A 22,894-nucleotide genomic window follows, 5' to 3' on the forward strand; every position below is an offset into this window, starting at 1 on the left:
TGGTCTACAAAGCAAGTCCAGGACAGCCAAGGCTATACAGAGAATCCCTGTCTCAAACAAACAAACAAACAAACAAACAAAAAACTCCAACAAAACCAACAAAACAAAAAACCAAAAACAACAACAAAAACAAAAAAGAAAGAAAGAAAGAAAGAAATGGTGTTGATTAAAGCTTGAGCAACAATCTCCAGACGAAGAAGTCTCCTTTGTCATCTCACCTGATGCTGTGCATTGGAGGCTCTGTCTAAGCATCCATTTCAAGTAACACAACTTCTCCAAAGCTGTCACAGATCTCAGACGGTATCCAAACCTGGATAGCTCAGCAGTCACCCTAAGTTATATTGCTTTTTTTCTTTGACAGCCGTGTTCCCAACATCAGTGTTTGGAGTAGAGTTGGAGGCTTGGTTCAAAAGTTAGCTTTGCTTCCTAGTATCCATGTACTCGGGCATGTTAATCTTTCTCAGCCTGTTTTCTCATCTTCACAGTGAGGATAAGGCAGGGAGTGGTGAAACACACTTGTAACCTTAGTTCTTAGGAGGTTGAGACGGGAAGATCAGGAGTTCGAGGCCAGCCTAGATTACATAGCAAGACCCTGTCTCACCAAACCAAAAATAAATAAATTTAAGATATAAAAATAAAGTTAAGATAAAAGTGCCTACTTTGTGTAATTATAAAGGTTAAATAAGGGGGGAGGGTATAGTGAGTACTTAACAACAGCCAAGAACATCACCCTTTCACCAATTCTAAAGACTTATTTATGCTACTGTCTGTATACTTTCCCATGCCTGTGGATATGTGTGTGTACACAGGAGTGCAGGTGCCCACAGAGCAAGGTGTTAGATCCCCTGTTTCCAAGGTAAGTGTGTGGTCCTCCATTGTTCCGAACCCTCTCTGCTTTTCCTTTAGTTTAAGAACAGGAGGTGTAAAAAGGAAACGAGCAACAAGTGAAAAGAGATATATAATCTCTTAATTGACTTGGGAAAACAAGTTTTAACAAAGAACCCCATAAATTAAAGCTAAAGGAAGTCGCAGAAATAAGCATATGTTAACTACAGGCACAACTCAAACTAAATGTGAGCTTCAGATGGCTGGAAAAAAAGGTTTATGAAGCCTGCCTCTCTGGATCCGATTTTGTTTGTTTGGTTGGTTTTGGCTTTGAGTCAGGGTCTTTCTCTGTAGCCCAGGCTGACCTTGAGCTCACTATGAAGCCCAGGCTGCTATTGAACTCATGGCAATTCTCCTGCCTCAGCTTCTCAAGTGCTAGAGTTACAGATATGAGCCACCTTACCCGGCTTTTAAAATATTCTTCATTTATTTCATTGTTTTTTTGTTATGTAACTCAGGCTCACCTTAAAACTCATAGCGATTCTCCAGCCCCAGTCTCCCGCGTGCTGGGTTTATAGACATGTACCACCCCACCAGGCTTCTGTGGATCCTCTTTAGTCTTGTTATTCTATATTATGCATTCCTGCGCAAAGGGCAGTACAGAGGAGAGGGTTTACTTTTTGTGATGGGGGAATATAATTTATTGTAAAACTATACTGCATTAGAAATGGAATGGTGCTGGAAAGATGGCTCAGAGGTTAAGAGCACTGGCTGCTCATACAGAGGTCCTGAGCTCAGTTCCCAGCAACCATATGGTGGCTCACACCCATCTATACTGAGATCTGCTGCCCTCCTCTGGCCTGCAGGTGAAACACTATACATAATAATAAATAAATAAATCTTAAAAAAAAAAAAAAACCAAGAAATGGTGAGGAAGGTTATAAATAGCTGGAAGAGAGGTAATTTGATGTATAGCATCATGGAAGTAGGCTTTACAGATCTTAATATCCATCTGAAAGCTGTAACTTAAAATGCTTTGGGAAGACAATGAAACAATGACTGATCTACAGATGTTGTTATGTTAAAGCCACTTTAATTAAAAACAAAACAAACACAAACTAGCCCTTCGAACACCCAACCAGAATCCTGTCATCTTATAGCACGTCTCTTCCCCTACAATATTGTCACACAAAGGTGACACGACAGCTTAAATCATGGTTGACTCTGGGCTGTAAAACACAGGTCGGAGAGTCAGAGGTTGAAGAGAACTGTGCTTCTTCTAGTAATTATTAGACACAAAAGACCTATTATGTGCACGCGCAGAGTACCAAGATCATAGTTGTATTTATTTGTTACTCTCAGTGTTGCGTGCCGGAGAACCGAGTCTGGGGCAACTCTCATCTAGACAGGTCTTTTGCCCCTGGGCTTACACTTCAAGCCCCTGAATGTTTCTTTTAAACGTATTTTTTAAATCTGTGTCTATTTGCTTCCAGTTCAGATCACTCTGTAACTGTCCCAGAGAAGGCTGAGGTCTCCCAGGTCACCAGCACACAGGCACAGATCCTGGCCCGGCGGGGACAGCACTGAAACACATGCCTGGCGCGTTTGGAAGGCCTGTCCTGTTCTATTACTAGTACGTGGATGTTTTGCTGCTGTGGCACATCTCTAAATTTAGATGCTTTTTAGGGTGAACTGTGCATGACCTTCGCCACAGAGATGAGCGGAGCATCGGAAGGCGCCTTGCTTTTTACTCATGAACTTGGATGGAAAAGTTGGTACTTAGAAAGCAAGGCCCGCGAAGGTATCTGTGTCAAAGGGGAATGAAATAGTGACTAAGGTTTCTCCTTTGCATCTCTCAGCAGACATTTACCTTGCATTCACTTATTTGTGGTGGTCAGTTCTCGCCTTCCTCATGTCCTGCTGCTGTGCCAGCTGGCCCAGGAGCTTCTGGGCGCCTCCCAGCTCCGCCTCCCATCTTAACTCTGGAAGGGCTGGGATTACAGATGCTTGCCTCTGCAGCTGGCTTCTGACGTGTGTTTAGAAGCTGAAGTGTGAGTCGTGAGGCATGTGCTGGTAAGATTTTTTATCTGTGGAGCCTTCTCTATGGCCCGCCACCCCTTTCTAGTATCCTTAGGTAGCTTTCTGAAATTAAGATAACTTAGCTCTAATAGAATGTCTAAGTGCTTAAGGTCCCCCCCCCCATTTTAATTATCGAAAAGACAACTTCATAGTTAAAAGTGGCAAACACTTGTAATCCTAGTGCTTGGGAAACTGAGGCAGGATGATCTTAAACTCAAGGTCAACGTTCGTTAAATAATATGACCCTGTGGCTCCTGAGAGAGGTGTTAATCTGTCCATACAGGGAACCTCTATTCAAAATCCCCCTCTGTTCAAACTCACTCTTTCTTCCTGTCTCTCTGACTCTTCTCTCTCTCTTTTGGAGACAGAGTCTCTCTATGTAGCCTGGCTGTTCTTGAACTCTCTATGTAGACCAGGCTGACCTCAAACTCACAGCGATCTCCCTGCCTCTGCCTCCTGAGTGGTAGGATTAAAGGTGGGTGCCACTATGCTATGCCGTGCTCTCTCTTTAAAGATTTATTTTTATTTTGCGTGTATGGATGCTTTGCCTGTATGTGTGTGTGTCTGTGCATCACATGCATGCAGTACTCCCAGAGGCCAAAAGAGGGCATTGCATCCTTTGAAAATACAGTTTTGGTGGTTTTAAGTTTCATGCTGGTGCTGGGAACTGACCTGGGGTCCTCTGAAAGAGGGGCAAGTGCTTTTAACTGTTGAGCCATCTTTCCAGGCCCCTGTTCAAACTCTATAAAGAAAATTATATATTTCAGTTAGCTTATTAAATAGTAGGCTTCCATATGATTTTCTCCAGTGCATTCTTATTTTGGTTGATTCTTCCTCCAACCTCTACCTTCTCCTATCCCCTAATTCTATTTAAGTATTTTCATCTCTGGTATTTCCTCAACTTTCATTTTCTTTTGAAGGTCTGTTTTGGTTTTTAGTTATATGTATATGTCTGTGGTTTTGTGTGGGTATGTGCATATGAGTGCATATGCCCATAGGAGCCGGAAGAGGGTGTTGGGTCACTGGAGCTAGAGTTCCAGATGGTTGTGTGAAGGAGAGATAAACATGTTTTCTGTTATCCCAAGAGTGGGATGAGGAACGGACTTGTGAGAGAACAGGTGATGTTAATCCACTAGAAGACGAACCACCTTGTGTGGGAGCTTGATTGTGCCCAGCTGAAAAACATCCATGGACAGACTCTGGGAGGAGCTATATATGTGAGCCCAAAACAGGAGAGGGGGCTTTTTGGAGAGACTTGGGATAGTTTTGGCTGTTCATCGCTCCACTTCGAGATGCTCCTAGAGAGAATCAAAGGCTTCGGGGCTCCAGGCTCTGGCTGAGGCTCCGGATTCTGGTTGCTCCAGGTTCCAGCAGAAGAAATCCTGCTGACTATGCCAGGAGAATCGCTCCTCGGAACTGATATTCTTAAGGTTTCATTATTGTGTTCTTTAATCTCCTTTTCCTATTGTTTATGTTAGTCGGGTTATAAGTGAGGTACTCTTGGTTTATAAGTTCATAATAAAATATAATTGTTAAGAAAATTGACCCTACAGTTGTGGGCCACCTGATGTGGGTGTTCTCAAAGAGCAGCAAGTTCTCTTACCACCAAGCCATCTCTGCAGCCACCCCTTTCTTTGTTTAAGCACAAGTCCCCAGTCCACTTCATTGCACCCAAGTTTAAAAACCAGTATGCCTCAGACAGATGTGCCTGGGGCAGCCCCGATTTAGATCCCACTTGGAACATCTGGATGTTCCAATGGGAGGTGGTCTGTTGGTGTACTTTTAACCAAGTCTTTTTGTTTTGGGTTCCTTAAATCTCTTTCTCCCTACTAAACCCCAATGTCTTCCAACATCCCCACACCAGGTAAGGGAGAAAGAAGGTTAGTGGGGAGTAGGGGCATATTTTCCCTTAGCCACTTCCTGCTGTTCAGGGCACTCAGGTTCTTTTGGGGCAAGTCCAATCTTTGTTTCAGGATATCTCCAACTTCTTCTCGTCCGAATGGCATCAACAGCAGTGACAAGCAGCTGGGGAAAATATCAGTAGCCTTCTTTCTCGGGGCCCCTCAGTCTCCCTTTGGGTTTGGCTTTTAACGCCACTGACAAACACCATGCCCCCGCACAAGGTAGTTCACAGCTGACAAACATCACATGTCCTCTCAGGAGGCAGTTACCAGCTGTGGACAAAGTGGAGCAGCCCCCATATCCCACACCTGGGATTAAAACAAAAACATGTTTGCATAGGAACCCAAACTTCCACAACAGTGGTCTGTCTAGTACCTCTCTCTTCCTAATTTGTGTTTTCTTTCTCTTTTCCCAGAGTCCTTAGGAACTTGATGTTGGTGTGGGGGACCTGTCCCCATTTCTTTCTCTTTTATATCTCCCTTTTCATTGTGGTTTATGGTGTCCCAGCCTGGGCACCCACAGTATGACTGAACTTTTTCTTCCGTTTCATGGACAGTTAATTGAGTTGCACGTTGGCTGCCAGCTGCCAGGGTTATACCATAGACTGTCTTCTTTCCAGCCAGCACTTAGGTCATCTTCCTTTCAGGAGCAGTTGGAAACAAGTGTGCAAATCTTGACGAGAGATTTGGTTAAGGATATTCACGAGGATATTCAATGTCTCTTTTCCTTTCCTCAGCTTATGATGTCTCATATCTGAGGGGCCCCAAAGGGCCCCTGCGGTATGGGCATTAGCTAAATTTATGCTGATGGCCAAACCTGGGAGGCCCCTCTGTACCCCGCAGATCCACAGTAGTCTGATGCAAAGGTTGGGCCATGCGCATAACCTGCGGAGGCACCTGGCAGTGGGTGTGCACTCGGTATTGGGCATGGGGTGGGGACCGTATTGGTGCTAATAGATCCTTCAGAATTATCCACACCGCAGGACCCCAACCACATGCCCCAAACTTCCTCTTCCTGGTTGCTTTTACTGGTAATTAAAATTGTTCCTGCACAATTCCGTCCATGTGTATAATCCATTGTGATTATTGTCACCACTCAACCCTTTCATATTTTCTTCCCAACGCTGGCAGCACTTCCTTCTCTCTACTAGACCCTTTCTCACCTTCCTATCTTTGTTCTGCGACCCCCTGAATTTAACCAGGGTTATCTGTATGACCCTGGGTTTGTGACAATCCACAGCAACCTGGTGGGCTCGTTAACTGAATACAACACCCCGCCCCCACCCCCCCTTCCCGAATCCCTCATAATGTGTTAGTATTCAGTAGTTCATCAGGAAGGGGTAAGGCCCAGTGTGCTGCTTCCCCGTTCATGTTTGACTGTGGCCACACCCTCGTATGTAGGCCGCCACAGCTGCAGTGAGATCATGATCTTAGTGTTTATGTCATTCCCAGATATGGCATTTCCCAGCCCGTCTCCCTGTCTTCTGGCTGTAACAGCACGGTTCTCACATTCTTCTGTGATGCTGTCTGAGCCTTAGAGGGGCTGTTGTTAGTGTCCTCTTTAGGGCCGAGAACTCAACCATCATTGACACAACCAGTACCTTGAGCAGGGGTAAGTCTGCATCCACCAAATGCATTGTTCACTGCAGAGAAGCTTCTCTAAGGCCTAGAAGGCAGTTTGGTGCTGTGTGAGATGAACTAAACAGCAGGTAGGAAGCTCCCTGTCTTATGACTTACCCAGCATTGAGTTTCTCAGTGGGTTTACAGTGCCAGGCTTGTGTTCCCTCCTGTGGAGCAAGCCTTAGATGCAATCAGAGAGTGGTTGGTTACCTCTACAATGGTCATGCAACTATTGCACCACTAGGCGCGGCTTGCTTATGGCTTGGTGCTGTACACCGTAGGCTTCACAGCTGGGGAAGACTGTTGTCATTTCTCCCCCAGAAGCATGCACACCACATTGCAGCATTATGATCTAGCCAGCAGGGACGAGGCCTCTAGCTGACTCCATCTTGATTTCTCTATATCGTCTATCCAAGCTGTGTAGTGTCAACAGTAGCAACTTAACATCAAATTCTGGTGGGTAACTGTGGCGCCCACGACACCGAGGTACCGAGTCAAGGACTGCAGATTTAAAACACACACACACACACACACACACACACACACACACACACACACACACACACATAACACAGCGGGTCCTTCATGCTAAGAGAGCTGCAGCAGCAGCAGCAGCAGCTTCAACCTTTATTCAGTGTTCAAAGAGCCTTCTTATAGGCAGCAAAACAGGAATGCCACTCGCAGGTGAAATCCCTCAAGAGGTGATTGCATACAGGAGGGAAAGTCTCAAGGAAGGGAGGGGTGCGTTCTCAGAGCAGTAGACATAACTAGCTAACCAACATAAACACAGACAAGGAAGCTGCTAGAAACAGGACACGAAACAGCAAGACAGGCAGGCAGCCCAGGCGGGCCTGGTTCCTACAGGTAACCAAGAGGAATGGCAAGTGCCTATGTTTCTTGGATGACTTCTGGGGCTTCCATGGCCAACAACTCATGAGCTATTTCACAGCCGGCACTGGGATATTTTTTTGTTCATTAACCCATAACTTTTAAGCCATGCAGGCTCTCTCTGTCCCAACATAAACAAGTTAGATAATATTACATTCTTTTACTTACATGTATGCGTGTGTGTTTGTGTGAATGTGTGTCACACAGGCCAGATGAAGTTGTTGGATCCCTTGGAGCTGGAGTTACAGGAAGTTGTGATCCACCTGACATCCGTGCTGGGAATGGAATTCTGGTCCTCTAGAAGAGCATGGCTTACAAAGTAATAGGTTTCTATGGTGCCTTTTCACACACCCTTTGTTTTGGTAATTTTCCTCCTCTCCTTGCCTTATACAACCATCCCTGTTAACTTGTTGGTATGTTTCCTCTCCTTTCAATTACTCATGCTCTACTGTCCGTCCTCACGTGGGGCGTCTGACTCCCTTGTTGGCCTCTTTCTAATCGCCTGGCTTTCACCCGTGTTCTGGCTTAAACACACACAAAGCTTTGAAGCTAAAGCACACAAATGCAAGAATGCAGTGTTTGCCTTTCTGGGCCTGGGTTACCTCACCCAGTATAAATCTTCCCAGTTCTGTTCATCTCACAATTTCATTTTTCTGTAGCACCGAACAAGACTTCATTGTGTAAAATATGGATTTTTATTTTTTTGAGACAGAGTCTCACTTATGTAGCCTTATCTTGCCTGGAACTCAAAGAGACCCTCCTGCCTCTGTGTCTCAAGTGCAGGGATGAAAGGCATATACCACCATAATACCAGCCTTCTTATCCATTTTTTAAAAAGTGACCTTTTGGCTTGTTTCTTTCCTATTTGTAATCTCTATTTTGACCAAAACTATCTTAGTAAGAACATGTAGTTCAGATAAGAACTCATACATAATATGAATTTAAACAATAGGGGGAGCTGGTTTTGGGCCTTAAGGGTGTTTTGGGTGGTGGAGGGCTTTGATTAATGAGTTGTTGAAATTTCGTAAGGAAATGAAACTCGGTCGTCTGGCTTTTACCAGGTGTTTGTACATGGCTGTAGATGATTATACTGTCTGGCAAGGCTGGTTAACATTTTAATTAAATGTAATCTTGTGTAACTGGTAAGTGAATGGGGAAGTAAAATACGGAACAGATGATTACAGGGGCAGGAAACAATAGAAAGGCAAATCAACACTGTTCTCAACCTGGCCCTTTGTATTGTTACTATGTTTTTATAATATAAAGTATATATGCTTTAGGACAATGCCTTAGTTATTCAGCAAATCATTGCTGACACAGCTCAAGACCCTGTGCTTTGAGTGAGTTTTCATGTGACTTCAGGTGCCTGAGAGCCTCTGGCTTCAGAGCCAGGCTTCCCTCAGATGCGACTCAGAGGATGAGCCAATAACTACAAAGGGGGTTCCTGGGGAGTGTGGGAGTGAGGCTGGCCTCTGCTCTGAGTTACTGCTCTGTTCTGATTTGTGTGAAACTGTGGCTTTCAGGCTGTGTCCTGAGTCTTTACCAAAGTAGCAAGTTGACTCAATTTTGAGTACAAACACAGAGGCAGAATGACTGTGTTTCATGTGTGCCCATGTACACAACTACTATCCAGCAATAACTTTTTCCTACTAGTGTCCCAACCATAACATTAAGGAAATTAGGAACACATGTCACATGAGTGTATTATATCAGTGCAAAAACAGAGCTCTCACCTTAAAGGAGTAAGAAATAGTTTACTCAGGAGCTGGTCTGGGACATGGATTAGGTTACCTCAAGCACCATTCTGGTGGTTTGAATAAGAATGGCCCCCATGGGGCTGGAGAGATGGCTCAGAGGTTAAGAGCACTGTTCTGCTGTTCTTCCAAAGGTCCTGAGTTCAATTCCCAGCAACCCACATGGTGGCTCACAACCATCTATAATGTGATCTAATGCCTTCTTCTGGCCTTCAAGCACTGTATACATTAAAAAAAAAAAAAAAAGAATGGCCCCCATAGATTCATGAGTGTGAATGACACTATTAGAAGGTGTGGCCTTATAGGAGGAGGTGTGGCCTTGTTGGAGGAACTGTTTCACTGAGTAGGTGGGCTTTGAGGCCTCCTGTGCTTAAGCTCTGCCCAGTGTGGAATTCCAGGCTCCTCCTGGCCTGTCTGCAGATGTAGAACTCTTGGCTCCCCCAGCACCATGTCTGCCTGCATGATACCATGCTTCCTGCCATAGTGAATGGAACCTCTGTCCCTTCATAAACTCCAGCAGTTCATTGATGAGGTACATGTTGGGGTAGGCCAACTCAAAGCCCTGAACCTGGGCCCCGAGAGCTGTTTGAGTTGATCAGCCTTCCAGCTGGCCCATCCAATGATGCAGCAAGCAGTGGGTAGGACAAGCTCTCCTGCTCTCATGGCCAGCTCTATTGTAACGCCCAGGTGAGATGCAGTGCCTGCTTTCCTGAGTGTTGCAGCCTGTGAGGGACAGGGTTAGCACTCCCACTCTCATGACCCTGTAGCCAGCACTCCCATCTGACAAGTGGCCAGGAATGAGGGATGGGAGGAGCGCATCTCTCCCTGACACTGCACAACAGATGAGGGAAGGCCAGCTCTCCCTTGCTCAAGCCCTTGGGGCTAGCTCACACACACCCTCCATGCCTAGGACCAGCACAAGTAAGGCACAGGGCCACTCTCCTGAGTGTCTGAAACTACATCTTAACATTTTAAATATCAACAGTAACACAGTAACCCAATTGGTTGGACTCAGTTAATACCTCCCCCCTTTTTCTTATGTGGAAGAAGTTTAGTTTTAGTTCAAAGAGTTTAGATTTTAAAATAGATGTACCACAAAATGACTTTTTTTTTTGGAGGGGGGAATTTAAAGTGAGTCTTTGCCAGTTTAAAAACTGGAATTGAAAAGAGTCCAAATGATACTGAATAATGAAGTAATTTTTTTATTAAACTAGTAAAAAATTTGAATCTTCTTAAGTAAGAACACTCTATTCAGATAAGACAGGGCCGTAGATAAGTAAAGTGGTTTTGTTGTTGTTGTTGTTTTGTTTTTTAACAAAAACATGACTAATGAAAGGACAGTCCTCCCTACTAAATGTTAGAGAGGTTTTGAGTCTTAGGTACTCAATTGTTCATATAGCTAAAGCTCGGTGTCATCCACGTTCTCTGACTTCCATAGAACATCCAAAACCTGTGTTAGTGTTTGGATGGATCACTCAGGGATGAGGTGCATATCGTAAGAGTTGTTAATGCCATGTAGAGACGGACAGAGGGGCAATAGCTGGCTGAGAGTGGGAGGGACAGAGAAGAGTTGGGGCCCCAGCACCAGCCACAAACACCTGGGAATCAGAGAACGCTTGGCAGAAGTGAGAGTCTCTTCTTATAGCCCTCTAGGGATGGAGGAGCCTCACAGCAGGAGCCTGCAGCTGGATCTCACGCCTACCCGGGCAGGAGGCTGGAGCAGATGCACTTGGTACCAATAGTCAGTGCTCATTGGCCAGGTGAGAAATCCTGCGTTTCAGCCAGAGGCTCACAGACAATGCCCCATGAAGTGCCTGATGCTGACGTTCCGGTCACACGGGTTCTGAGTCTAGCCTTCAACTGCTGATCACAGTGTGTTCTCAGAAGGAGCTGGCCCAAGTTTGAGGTGAGAAATATAAATCTAAGACTTCATCCCCTGAAGCTCTGTGTAGAGGAATATTTGTCTCATCCCGAGGGATGTATTGAACAGGCTCTTTGGAAGAAGGGGTGCAGATGAAAGAGACGTGAGGAATACGGAGTCAGGTCAAACCATCCCGGTCAAGGCTCGCTTTATTTCAAGGAAGAGCGTGGTTTATATAGCAGAGACACACAGGCACCTGCCTGGACTACATCCCTCCCAGCCCCTTGGGCAGGCTGAAAAGAATGCATTCCCAGGAATAGCTCTGTGCCCCAGCTCCTTTGTTTCTTTACTGACAGGAACATTAGCAACTCAAAGAATACAATATGCAGTATGGAGGATCCTCGCAGCAGGGGTCAAGAGCTCAAAGACCACAGCACCACAGCAGGGCCAGAAGCTAGGCTTCTACTCAGCTTTAGCCACAAGCTGAGGCACGGTGTACAGCCCCTGACAAATGTTAATTTAGAACATGGCTGTTCTGGCAAGAGATCATATCCAAAAATCTTCTAGGTCTGTGTGATCTGGATGGAATACAAACATGCCTTTAATCCAGGAGGCAGAGGCAAACAGATCCGAGTTCAAGGCCAGCCTGGTATAGAGCAAGTATCAGATAAAGAAAAGCTTGGATCCTTTAATCCCATGCCTTTGATCCCAAATAAAGGTAGTTAGTTTGTAGTGATTGAAAGTGATGTCTAATTGAGTGTCAGAGGTGACTAATCAGAGAAGATTTGACAGAATAGGATACACCCAACTCTCGCAGAAGAGAGAGGGAAGGGAAGCTACTTAAGAGGCAGCTTTACAGAGAGAGGAGGCAGTTTTACCAGGACAGTAATAGAGGGATGAAGAAGGAATGAGCCAGAAGATGAGAAGAAGCCAGAAGATTAGAACAAACTGCTGAGTTAGCTTGAGGCCAAGCAGAGCAATTCCGGGCTAAGAGAGAAGCCAGATTAACTAAGTCAGCTGGGAGAGGAGTTTGAGCCAGAACAGCTGAACTGAACCATCCAGAGCTCAGAAAGAACAAATAAGGGTGAGCTTATTAATCAGTAAGTCTCAGAGGCTGAAAACACTCTAGGCCTGGGTTAGGTTGTACAGAGGCTAGGAGCTTCCAGGACTAGGCTAAGTTAGCAGAAGGAGACAGTGAGCCTCCCAGATGACAACTGAACAGGAGAATAGAAGTTTTAAGTTCTGCAGTACAGGGTCAGTTCAAAGTACCTGATAGAACCCTTTTCCTCCGTGGGAAACGGACTCTGATGTGGTGTCTATTTTAGCTGACAAAAGCATTCCATTTAGCTGTGCTATAGTGCTTCATCTGACAGCTACTGAGCAGATTCTGTAGCTAGTTCTCAATTGTTAAAAAGTCTCTTTTAAAAACTTAAACTGGCCGGGTGTAGTACTGCACTCGCGAGGCAGAGGCAGAGGCAGGCGGATCGCTGTGAGTTCGAGGCCAATCTGGTCTACAAAGTAAGTCCAGGACAGCCAAGGCTAACACAGAGAGACCCTGTCTAGAAAATCCAAACAAAACAAAACAAAACACAAACAAACAAACAAAGCCCCTTAAACTGTTTAAAATGGAAATTTAAAAAATTTTCCCCTTTAATAGCAATGGCCTATGCAGTCTTCTGTCCATCTTTATATTCTTTGACTTCTTCTACTTATTTTTGGGACAGTGTCTCTCTATGTAACCCTGGCTGTACCAGCACTCTCTCTGTAGACCAGGTTACCCTTCAGATCACAGAGATCTACCTGCGTCTACATCTTAAGTGCTGGGATGAATGGCATGTGCCACCACACCCAGCTTTGCCACTTTTAAAAAATAGAATGCCCGATAGTTGTATAAGGAGACTACTGATGTTTTCAGGAGAAGGGATGGGAGTGACTTCAGCTAAGGAAACAAAGTTTTAGTCAATGTTGGTAATTTCTTAGATTCCCATCTGTTCATTTACTCACCCATCTATAGGACTTAAGGTCATAGACACAATTAAAAATCCATACAGTAGGTCATTATATTATATTAGCTTACACGTTTCACATAACAACAGCTCCTCCGTTGAGACCCATGGTACTTTAGTTCCTGCCATAACTATGGCTCCTCTGATGACGCCAGCTGTCGCTCTTAGCATATCAGAAGCCATTTTACTCCCATCTCCATTTTGATCATAAGGTGAAACTAAGTTCAAGTTCTCAGGCCCTACGTGCCTGAAACCAGGAAGGTTCAATGCTTGCTGCTTAGAATAAAACAATAGATGATAAATGCACGTTCTAATTGGGTTAAAGATAAACTGTGTTCTATTAGACTTAAGACGGAAACAGCCTGCTATGCTCCTTACGCCAAGAAAGCTAGAAAGCCCCCAAGAGCTCCCCTACCCTACATCCCAGCCAATCAGCCTGAAATGCTTTGTCTAGCCACCTGGTTACATTGTGCTCGGAACCAAATCAATTCTTCTTATGTTTAGCTGATCAAAATGATGTGATGTTGCCCTCCCCGTTGCTTCCCACCTGGTTGTCTGGTTATGGTTTTTCTTATAAAAAGCCTGATTCTCTATTTCCGACTGTGGCCCTGGCTGGTCAGTTCTTGTTAAGCATTCAAATAAAACTTCCATCAATCTGAGTCTGGTGTTTAAGTGGTCAGTGTGTGGCTATTCCTGAGCCTTACCTATTAAAGTCACATTTTACAAATAGATACTTGTCCACTGAAGTAAATTCTAAGGTCTGACTTTTACAATCTGTTTGTCAGGTGCCTTAACTTCGGCTGCATCCTTACCTTTCCTTTCCCATTTTGAAAAAAAAGTCTTTCAGTTTAGGACAAAATTAACTTACAATCTATTTTTTTTTCCTTACCCAAGAACATTTTTAGTGGGGCTGGAAAGTTGGCTCAGCAGTTAAGAACACTGGCTGCTCTTGCAGAGGACTCAGGTTTGATTCCCAGCACCCACATGGCCGCTCACAACTGTCTGTAACTGCAGTTCCAAGAGACTGGATGCCGTTTTCTGGCCTCTTCGGGCACCGGGCATGTTTGTGGCACATAGACATATATGCAGGCAAAAACCTCAGACATGTGTAAGAATTGTCAAACCTGACCTTTTCTGCCCAATACTATATAAAACATGTGTGTAGGACAAGGAATTAAGATCTTTTTGTCTCCTCCATCTTTTAAGACTTGAAAAGTTTTAATCCACCAAAAAATCCTTTATTTACTCGAAGGCCCACTGCTCTAAGAATTTGATGGTGACTCATTTCCCCTTCCTCCTTCATTTACCACGCACCAGTTCTTTTTAGACTAGCCAATTGAGTAAGAGTAAGAGGTTGGACACCAGCCCGTGGGGGAAAAGACAGTTAACGCCTACATTAGAAAACAAACAAACAAACAATCAAACAAAAAACCCCGGATCTTTGTGAGTTCAAGGCCAGCCTGGTCTACAAAGCGAGTCCAGGGACAGCCAAGGCTACAAAGAGAAACCCCCTTCTCGAAAAGCCAAAAGAAAGAAAAAGAGAAAGACCCCAAATGCACTTCCCTTCTTGGCTTGTGTTTACTCTTCCCAAGTACACTCTTTTGACTAAGGCTAAAGTTTTCCCTGTCTACACATTTCTGTTTGGATGGTGGTCTCTTTCTTTTCTTTATATTAAAAAAAATCCTTAGCAGAGCTATGCATGGTGGCACACACGCCTTTGATCTCAGCACTCAGAGGCAGAGACATGTATATCTCTGTGAGTTCAAGGCCAGCCTGGTCTGAAAATGGATTCTAGGACAGCCAGGGCTGTTACACAGAGAAAATCTGTTCTGAAAAACAAAAGCAAACAAAATCCTTAGCAAAAAAATATATTGTAATTTTTATATCATGTTCTTGATACTTTCTATCTTTTCCTTACAAAATTAAAAAAACACCCCCTCTCTAGTCTTTTTCTTTCTTTCTTTCTTTTGTTTTTTAAGACAGGGTTTCCTCTATGTTATCTTAGCTGTCCTGGACTCGTTTTGTAGACCAGGCTGGCCTCGAACTCCTTTCTTTTCTTCTCTTTCTTTCTTTCTTTCTTTCTTTCTTTTTCTTTCTTTCTTTCAGACATGACTGTCCTGGAACTTACTATGTAGCAGGCTGGTCTTGAACTCTGCTTTACCTTTAAAGTACTGGGATAAAAGGTGTGTGCTACCATACCCAGAAACATTTCTTTCTTAATAAAATGACTGTATATTACAATGTGAACCCAGGAAGCTGCATATGGAACATAGACAGAATAGGATCTCATTTGGTCCTACAAGGTAACCGAAAGCCGGATGACGTCTGACACTTCTGTCTCCACTCTTTTCCTATCTTCTTTACTCTTATGTTACCTTTTCACCCACGTAGTGGACATGGTGGTAATTTTAGCAAGTCACAGATAATAAAGTAGCTCAGGCCATGAGAAATTGAGTCAGGCTGTACTGGTCCATAGCCCCTAGCCCGGCTTAGCCCCGCCTGGCTTTTCAGTTCACAAAAAGCTGTGATGTCCCGGTAGCTGTCTGCATACCGTATGTGTGTTTATGTATGTACATGCCCCCAGCCTCTGCATACCGTATGTGTGTTTGTGTATGTACATGCCCCCAGCCTCTGCATACTGTATGTGTGTTTGTGTATGTACATGCCCCCAGCCTCTCTAGATGCCTCAGCCTTCACACTGCAGCAAGGCTGGGGCTTCTCACTGTTCCAATAAAGCCCTCTTGGCTGCCAGCATCACTCTGGCTGCTCCTCTGCCTCAGTTTTCTTACAGTGCATATCTCCCTAAGTTATTTTATTCTTCCTTAAAGCAGAGAGCACAGAGTTAAGTTATTGTCCTAAGTACATTGTAAAAATGGATTAAATTTCCTCTGCATTTATGTTAGAAATAAATAAGAATTATCTTCTCATACCACTAGGCTTTAGGGTTCTTACACTTGTTCATAATAATATATAATTGCTCTATATCCAACACCCGAGGTGTTTTTACATACACTTGAGTTTACCAGATCACAATAAGCTGGAAGCACTGGGCTCCTGTCTTCCCTGGCAGCTGGTGCCTGCCCACCTAGGTGTTTTCAGTTCATTTTAGGGTTGAGAAATTACTAGTGGTTTGCTTCATGACTGAACCCATGTGAAAGGAAAGAAGAAAATTAAAAAAAAAAAAAAAGGAAGGAAAACATGACAGGTCCTAGGTATGTTGTAGGAGGAGGTTTATTGTAGATAAAAGGGAGAGCACAGTTAGAGGCAGAGACAGGGTCGTCTGGGAGAGTCCAGAGTGGTCATGACCAGACTGAACTGTGCCATGTGGGGAAGGTGGGGAGGGGAGAGAGGGGAGCCAGGTGTGGCAGCCAGGAGCCCTCTAGGTACAAATAGCATGTAACCAAAATGGTTGGATTATTATAAGGAAGAGCAGCCCAGCCCCCTGGGCTGGAGAGTTCAGGGTAGAGGGCCCTGTAACAGGTAGGGACTAAGAAATTAAATAGGCACCTCAGCCATTTGTCTCAGGTTTGAAACCCGACACACGCATCTGGGAAGTAGAAGCCTTATCAAGCCCCAAGATATACATTAGACAGAGCAAACTGAAGCTGAGTATAAAATAAACAAGTAAGTTGGGTGATTGGAGGTGTGTTATGCCAGACGCCTGGATGAATCTTCCTCAAGTCCCTAGCTGGATGGAGGAAGAAGTGGCAGGGAACTGCAGTAGGGCAATAACACTTGGTGCTAAGTGGGTGGGTCAGCCATTTTTGCCTTTATTTGTGTTGACCTCCAGTTCTGTAGAAATGATAATGGAATTACCTCACTTTTTCTGTCTACATAAAGGCATAGCTCTTGCCTCAACAGTGATAAGAGAGAGTTTATTCTGGAGCCAAGTGTGAGTGATCATGGCCTGGGAACACATATTTAGGTTATTCCAAATTCTGTATTCTAATACAAAAGCAGTGTCATGAAGTTATGGTGACAGAACAAAGAAAGTCATAAACCAAGGCATTTTAACACTAATTGGTAGGAGCATCAGAGACCTCTTTACTACTAGGTGGGGGACTCTTGGCTACAGGCCTTAGATGAGACGTAGCTGCAGGCATTTTTGTATTCCCATATTCAGCTTCGGCTTCCTTTTTGTTTATAAGGTGAAATTAAGTTTAAAAGATTCTTTTTTAAACTTTTTTTTTCTTTTTCATTTTTCGAGACAGGCTTTCTTTGTGTAGCCTTGGCTGTCCTGGAGGGTGGCCTGCCTCTGCCCCCTGAGTGCTGGGATTAAAGGTGTGCGCCACCATGCCCAGCTATTTATTTATTTATTTATTTATTTATTTTTAAACTTTTTACCTCTGCTTCCTAGAGGCAGTTATTCATAGCTGACACTAACATTTCCCTGCCAGAGGGTCAAGTTAACCTACACTAGATGACTCAATGGTGTTGTAACTCATACTTTATTATCTACACACTTTGCTACCCTCTGGCTGCACTCTGGTTGCACTTTTGTTATCTACACATCTGGCTACACGTTACATGTACTATGAAAGACCCTAACCACTTCCTTACCTCACCTCACTTGGGACCAACCAGCTCAAAAGTTAGCTGATAATACTTTGTTTAGTTAGCCAAAAGTGCAATATTGCTTTCAAAAGTTAGCCAGCAGTGTTACTGCCCTCTCCGTATCTTTTACATTTGGTCTCTCTATAAAATGGCTGTCCTGAAAACAGGTATTTGCCGCCGTTGGGCTCCTTGTGTAGCTCTGATGGATCGGCTTGGAAAAGGGGTTCAAATAAAGCAGCAATATCTCACTGAGACTGGTGCTCGAGTGGCCTGTGTGGCAATTCTTGTTCTACGACAGTAATGGCCCTGGACCTACAGCATCCCAAACCTTCCTCATCACTGAGCTTGTAACCTATCAGATTTGGAGACTCAGCTTCTTTCCGGGAATTCCTGTTCCTGGATTCTTGAATTATCCAATGAATTGATTATTGGGGAGTGAGGGTCTTGTTTCTTATACCAAGCATGCGGTAAGTGCTTGGTTTTAAATAAGCCCCCACCTTGAGTTACTTTTTTTTTTTTTAAATAAGAGGTAACTGTTAAATATCTGTATCTTTTTAGGTTTGGCCAAGAAAAGGACATTGAACACCCCTCCCCCCTTCAATAGAGGTAATAGCAGCAGGAATAAGGAGAGAGAACACAGGCAGAGAGACCAATACCTTCTATAGTTGTTGATGACATAATTACAAGTTCAAAACTTAGCCTAAATATGCTTATATGCACATACATTTTAAATTAAATATACCATGAAAAGTAATTTTTGTCAGACTTGAAGTTAAAAATGTAAAAAGGAATTGGCCATATATTTTGTTACTCAGTTATTCTTAGAAACTCTTGGGCACCTTGAGTTTTGTCACACACTCTTTTTGTTTTGTTGTTTTGTTTTTTGAGACAGGGTTTCTCTGTGTTATAGCTCTGGCTGCCCTGGAATTCACTCTGTAGAACAGGCTGGCCTTGAACTTACAGAGATCCGACTGCCACTGCCTCCCTAGCAGATGACTTGATGGAGCGGTAGAATGCCCTTTAAAGGCTCATGTACAAGCCCGATGAGGGAGCAGCAACCAAGAGGACTTGGGCATGGTCCTCCAGAAGGCCGCACTAGAATCAGCATCCAGTGGATGGTACTGTTTCTCCCATAGCCATGCGCTTTAGTTACTATTCTTGCCACTCGGATAAAATATAATGACCAAAACAAGGAGGGAAATGGTTTCTCTTGACTTCTAGTTCAAGGCTAAAGGCCATCATGGTAGGAAAGTTACAGCAACAGGAAGTTGAGGAAGCTGATTACTCATAGTCAAATAGCAGAGTACAACAAACGCTCCTTCTCTGCTCACCTTCTCCTTCTACATTCTCCATGATCCCACCCCCCAAAATTGTGCCCCCTATAGTAGGTAGGTCTTCCCACTTCAGTTAACCTATTCAAGATCGTCCCCATGGGCATGCTCAGAGGCCGGTCCTCGGGTGATTCTGTTAGCAATTGAGATTAGCCATCATACCAGGCTTCAAGGGGTGGAAATGGAAGGGTAAACTCGCCACCACTCCCAAAGTCTGCCTAGCACAACCTTTGCTACCTATCTGACTGACCCTTTGCTCTTCTGGTCTAGACGTCTTGCTTCCAGAGGACGGAGTGCTACAAAGACTTCCCCTTGGCCGCATTTGGACCCTCATGCCCTTGACTCAACAGGCCAGACAAGAAGTTATAGATGTTGAGCCTGACTACCAAAGAGGCACTGGACTGCTTCTGCACAGTGGAGGGAAGGAGCAGTATATCTGGAGTATTCTTTAGGGTACTTCTTGGTATTACAGTGTCTTATAATTAAGATAAATGGAAAGTTGTAACCCAAACAATGATAAATGACCCAGATCCTTCAGGAACGAAGGTATGAATCACCCTCCAGATAAAGAACCAAGACCCTTGAAATATTGGTGAGGGTGGGGGAAAATATGAAACCGATAATAGAAGATGCTATCGATTTAGACCATCTCAGGCCACGTGACAAAGTACAGAAAAGGTTCCAATTGCCATGAGTGTTTCTGTTTTATTTTATTAATACGCTTGTTCACATATTAAGCAGATATTTGTGTTTTATATCTTGTGTATAACGTGGAACATGATTATATAAGTAGGTAAGTGTTGCAAAAACATGTGGCCAAAATGGCTGGTTTACGTTAGAAAGAGAAGGTGGGAAAAAGGAAGCAAAGCCCAGCCCTTGGGCTGGAGAGGGTTAGGGAAGGGGCCAGGGTGAGAAGTGTTGGGAGGGGCCACAGGCACTGAGTGAGACTTGCCCCAGGTTTCTTTGGGACCCGACACAGACTTGGGCTTGAGATAGTTACTCTTGATGGATAACTTGATTGGATCTGGTATTAACTTAGATAAAAGCGTCTGGGGTGGTGTGTTGGATTATTTTCAGGAGGGACTCAGGCCACTGCTGAGAGGTGCTGCCCACTCAGTTAGTCCCAGCAAAGAAATCAGAACCTTAAGCAACACGGTGGATCATCCCAGCAGGGGGCGACAGCTCAAAATCATCAGCAGGACATGCTTCTGCTCCGCTGAACCACACACACAAATATGGCCTCCAACAGGTATCTTTATTAAAAATCATGTAATTGTACTGCTGTGGTTTTTTGTTTCACTTTGTTACAGATTTATTTATTTACTTATTTATTATTTATTTATACACTATTCTGCCTGCATGTGTGCCTGCATGCCAGAAGAGGGTACCAGATCTCATTAGGGATGGTTGTGAATTGAACTCAGGACCTTTGGAAGAACAGGACAGTGCTCTTAACTTCTGAGCCATCTCTCTACTAGTTCTGTAGTCTTTTTTTGTTTTTATTTTGTTTTGTTTGTTTGTTTTTGGTTTTTCAAGACAGGGTTTCTCTGTGTAGCTTGGCTGTCCAGGACTCGCTTTGTAGACCAGGCTGGCCTTGAACTCACAGGGATCCACCTGCCTCTGCCTCCTGAGTACTGGGATTAAAGACGTGTGCCACCACTGCCTGATTAGTTCTGTGGTCTTAAACCTAGATTTTCAACTCTATTCCATCAACCCATGAATCTGTTTTTATACCAGCACCATGTGATTTCATTGCTATGGCTCGGTAGTATAACTTGAAATCAGGTATTTTGGAACTTCCTGCAGTATTCTTTTTGTTTAGAAACATCTGTACACTACATTTGCTGCTCTACTTACAGTAGGAAATAGAATCAACCTAGATGTCCATCAGCAGATGGCTGGATAAGAAAAATATGGTGCATATACACAACAGAATATTGCTCAGCTGTAAAGGAAAATGAAACTATGAAATCCACAGGTAAATGGATGGAATGGGAAAATTAGACTGAAAGGGATAATTCATGTATAGAAAGGCAAAAACTGCATGTTTTCTTCCATATGTGGTTCTAATTTCCAACATTTTGTTTTGTGCAATTAATTTAAAGCACAAGTAGAAGGCATGAAAGAAAAAAGGGCCTTCAGTGGGGGATGATAAAAGAGTGGGGCGAGCATTTCAGGAAAACTGAAAGTATGTAGGTGGAATCCTGGGGGCTGGGCGTGGTGGCGCACGCCTTTAATTCCAGAACTCAGAAGGCAGAGGCAGGTGGATCGCTGTGAGTTCAAGGCCAGCCTGGTCTACAGAGTGAGTGTAGGACATCAACACAGAGAAACCCTGTCTCAACAAAACAAAACAAAAATCACACACACACACACACACACACACACACACACACACACACACACACACACACACACACACCCTACCACCATCACCACCACCACCACCAACAACAACAACAACAAAACAGCAAAAAAACAAAACAAAATAAAACCCAAGGTGGAATCCTGGAAATATAAAGGCTAAATGAGGAAGAGGGTTAGAAGTGTGGAGGATTATCAAGGGTCAGGGAGGGGCTAACCCAAAGGGAGGATGCATGAAAAGCCACGTAGAAGCCTACTATCTCACAACCCAATTAAAGTATAATTGAAGGCTTAGTAGACTCCATGGGTATAAAAGAAGTGGGGCGGGAAGGGTACTTGGAGCTAAAGGGTTAAATAGCTGGTAGGTTAACCAAAAGTAAGGATATATGTAAAAACTTTATGAAACCCCACACATTATTAAGGTAACTTCAAAACAGGACTGTTTTGTGCGAAACATCACTCCTTGGGAGTTATTGGTGAGGGAGGCTTCAGAAGTATCTAAAACAATGCAGGCTGTTGCCAGACACACCCTAGAACTACACGGTAAGACTCGGTTGCTAAAAGTCCTGCACATGGCGAATGCAGAGTGCACAGACATCAATCTCAGACAGGCGGGGAAACTTCCTCTCTTCTGCCTGAAGATGCTGCTGAGAAAAAAAAAATGGCATTAAAGGTCGTAGTCAGAGCTGGACCTTGTATGTTATGTTGCTGACGTAACAGACAATGTTCTCCCACTGGTAAATAGTGGTAGAATTATACCAGTTTAGAGCAACTACTGCTTTCTGATTGGATTTGAGTCCTGCTCCACAGGAAGAAATTTCATGTCTGCCACTGTCATTCTTGCTAAATTCCTATGTCTAGGTAGAGCCTGCTATTGCTATTTACGTAGTAGTCAGGTTGTCAAACTGCCTTCTAAGTGTTTATGTTTTTTACCCCTAGACCTGACCGTCTCTCAGTCTTAGTCAGAGAAACTTCTTCTCGCAGTGGGCAAGTCAATGGGAGATGCAGAATGGTCAAAGTGCTCAGAATAAGAGACGGAGTGCTCAGCCTTAAATCAGACGTCGTCCTCTGCAAGGCAAGAGCAGTCAGGATGTCCCCGGGGATGGTCCGTCTAAGAGGCTGCAGTAGGATTTAGTGGTGAAGACCTGGGATTGCGATGAAGGGCAGCTATCTGATGATGGCATGACTCCTTGGGGGTGTTTCCCATACCATGTCTCTGAAAAATACATGTAATAAAAATAACAACCTTGTCAAAAGTATAATCAAGAGAATTGTCCATTCTGTCTTGAAGAAACCCAGATCAGAGGAAGGGAATATTCAGGAGAGACATCCCCCTCGACATGCATTGTCACATATATTGACAATGTTGAAGATATTCTTATAACCCTTATACACAGGATTGTGTATTTTTTTTAGGAATGTGTATTTTTATTATCTATCTATCTGTCATCTATCAATCTATCATCTACCTACCTATCAATCACCTATCTATCTATCATCTATCAATCTATCATCTATCTATCTATCCTTTATCTATCAATCAATCTATCTATTAACCTATCTATTTATCTATCTATCATCATTTTACATCCATATTGACATAAATTTTGATGACAGGTCAAAGTGTAACTGCAATCTGTGTGTAATCAGCTGCTCATTACATCAGACTCCCACATGTGAGAGCAAATGCCTGAAAACTACAAGGAAAGTAAAA

General features: G+C 43.8%; 1 long non-coding RNA gene across 2 annotated transcripts; it reads left to right on the plus strand.

Moving 5' to 3' along the window:
* The first annotated feature begins 2,815 nt into the window (after positions 1 to 2,815).
* LOC311609391 lies at positions 2,816 to 22,421 on the plus strand. 2 transcript variants are annotated; one of them, XR_014783374.1, is made up of 5 exons: positions 2,816 to 2,898; positions 10,713 to 10,973; positions 19,090 to 19,365; positions 19,897 to 20,068; positions 22,120 to 22,421. It is a non-coding gene; the product is annotated as an uncharacterized lncRNA (long non-coding RNA). The 2 variants fall into 2 exon arrangements; XR_014783375.1 differs by lacking the exon at positions 10,713 to 10,973 and having other exon boundaries at positions 2,845 to 2,898.
* Positions 22,422 to 22,894: the final 473 nt, after the last annotated feature.

This window comes from Acomys minous, assembly GCF_964271855.1.
Source record: "Acomys minous genome assembly, chromosome: 11".
NCBI classification, from domain to species: Eukaryota; Metazoa; Chordata; class Mammalia; order Rodentia; family Muridae; genus Acomys; species Acomys minous.